This window comes from Tauraco erythrolophus, chromosome 18 (genome assembly GCF_009769465.1).
Source record: "Tauraco erythrolophus isolate bTauEry1 chromosome 18, bTauEry1.pri, whole genome shotgun sequence".
Taxonomy (NCBI): domain Eukaryota; kingdom Metazoa; phylum Chordata; class Aves; order Musophagiformes; family Musophagidae; genus Tauraco; species Tauraco erythrolophus.
Genome location: NC_141482.1, coordinates 3,202,119 through 3,204,852, shown reverse-complemented (window position 1 = coordinate 3,204,852; position 2,734 = coordinate 3,202,119).

Sequence of the window (2,734 nt, the reverse complement as noted above, 5' to 3'; positions counted from 1 at the left end):
TCTGTGGCTGCTGTTGTCAGTTCTTTGTGATGTTTAAGTAATCTGACTATAACTTACATCCAGTTTGGCCTCTTTCTGCATGAGTGACTTAGCTTTTTAAAGCTGAACTTTGGTTGTGTGGTTGCATAAAACTACAATCTTAGCAGAGCAAAATTGCCAGAGGGCTGCCGCGGCCGTTTTCTTACGGTATAGTATTCTGTTCCACCATGTCAAAACCTCCACACTAAGGAGAAGTCAAAGCTGCATTAATACTGGAAGCAACAGGTTTAGGGACAGAGCTAGGAGCCTTGGCTTTATATATTTTGTGATAGAAATGATACCTGTTGTACACTGTGCTAACAAAATGTTGTGTTATAAAGCACGAGTAATGGGTGAGCATCTCAAGTGCAGGGAAATGTCTTGACAGAAGCGTTCAGGTGTAGCTGGGAGAGGAAGAAGAAATCCTGTAGCACTGTTCATGCTCTTAAGGTTACTGATGTAGAAGCCCAGGAACTCTAAGTGACAGAGGCACCACCTGGCAACCCAGCTGTTTCCTGGGTTGTGTTTTCTTTCCTGTTCATTTAGCCAATTGCTTTGACAAAAGGAAGAACCTGATCTTCACAGCAAGAAGAAAATGCAATAACGAGTGTATGTCATCATTCCTGCTTACTTTTAGCCAGACAGCAAGGACAACTTTGTTTTTCTTATGACCTGTTTTTTCTTGATTGCTTTAATAAATGCTGGGGTGGTTTCTTAATCCTACGATTTATTAGGATGTCTGAGGACTGCTCACCTTTCTGCTTTGAATATCACTGAATTCCTCGATATATTGCATCGTGTCAGTGAACAGCTAAAATGCTTCCAGTAAAACATTCTCATGCCTTGCTCAGACTCATTCTGTGGCCAAAACTTACCTGTAAAGAGCACCAAGATGCAGTGTGAAAGGAAGCTGCTATCAAGGGCCAGCACCTGTGTGCTCAATGCCCAGGGTTTCCCCTTCCTGGGAAAGGCAGCCTGGTTCCTGCTGGGAAACTGTTCTTGATTAACTTGTCCTCATCACACAATTTGCAGCTGCGTCGGTGTTTTCTTGTAGAGCTGAAGTTGCATGTTGAAGGAGGCACGCAGAAAACTGGGATCCAGGTATTTTCTGTTTGTGATTCACCCTTGGGTTTTCTAATGGGAAAGGTGAAAAGCATTGTTGCTGTTGCATGTGTGTGTGTGATACTGACATATTTAAAGCAGGACAAAAATGTAGTCTGGGCTGATGGACCTCGTTCCTGCTTTTCCCCCATAGCACTTTCAGCCTTTCGCAGAGGGGACGGCTGTTGTCTCTGCTGTGCAGGTGGAGAAACCAGGACGTTGCGTTTGTACTTTGACCCTGGGGAAGCTCAGCGCTCTCGCCAGGAGTGGCAGGGAAGTATTTTGTGTTGATGCTGCTTGTTTGGGTTGGGAGAGTCGGCAAAGGGATCGCTGTGTGGTGGCTGCTCAGAGGCTCGGGGTTTCACTCGCACCAGGTTTCTGCTTTTCGACCTTCAGAACAGGGTGACCATGCAAGGAGAGCACTTGGAAAAGCCGGGCCAGACAGTGGCTGAGCTGCCTTTGCTTTCAGCACTGCTGGTCGTAAACCTCAGCACATGTCCTCCCCTGGGACGGGAGGGCAATTGTGCTGTACAGCAGGTGGAGGGGCTGTTCCCTCCCAGGAATAATGGAAATCCATAGCTCTGCCCAATACTGCTTTATATGAAACCGATCTTTAGTGTCGTTGAATCTTTACCTTCCCAGAGGTATAAATGGCTTTTCTGTGTGCCTTTCCTGGTCTTCTCTCCGACGGATGCTCTTTCTGGGACTGTTTTAAGACATTTAACTGCAAGAACCTTCAGTGTAACGTTAAATAGGCAGGAAATAAGAGGGGCTCCATTAGCCACTGGTGGCAAATCTCTCTCTAGGTGCTTAACTAATGAGTTGTAAGCAAGTTTGCGTGTTAGTTAACGCGTGTAAGTAATGGGCTCTCGGGAGGTGCTTCATGGGCCTTCCCTGGTGGGAGCGATGAGAGATGTAGCTGTGGAGCAGCTGGCCTTGCACGCGGGTCCTGGTGCGGCAGGAGCAAAGCAATGTGTCGTGGGGGGAGTGCTGTAGCCCACCAGGAGCCATCTCAAGCTGCCATGGAGGGCACATACCATTCTCCCTAAAATGTATAATCTTTTTGGTACTAGAAGCGTTTGAGGGAAAGCGTGGCTTCTCCACAAAAAGTCATTGGACCTTTGTCTCTGCTTCGCCTGCGGGGAAGTGCTGCCCATCTCTTCACGAACAAGCGCTGGGCCCTGGCTGCCTGTCTGGAACGGACCTCCCGTGGGCCACAGGCTTTGCTGCCAGACGTGCTGCCACTGTTCTTGCCTTCGTAGCTCTGCCCTTGCTGCGTGTGGCTGAACAGCCCGCTTGGTGTCAGCGACAAGAGCTCCAGTGCTGAGAGAAGGAAGAGCTGTTTGTCTACACCTGCTTCCATCGGAGCGTTTCGCATCCAGCACGCATCGACTGGCAAGGCTGTGTCTGGGGAAGTCCCCTCCTTTGCATGGCCACTGGCCACACTGGTGGGGTCAGATGCAGCTTCAGCACCAGCTGTGGTGGCAGAAAAGGGGCTTATGGCTCTGGGGAGAGAAAGTTTGGGAGCTGGTTCCTGCAGTTGTGTTTGTCAGTGCTGTGATGGGAGGGAGCGGGAATGCTTTCCCAGCTCTTCAGGAGCTGCTGCACCCTGCAC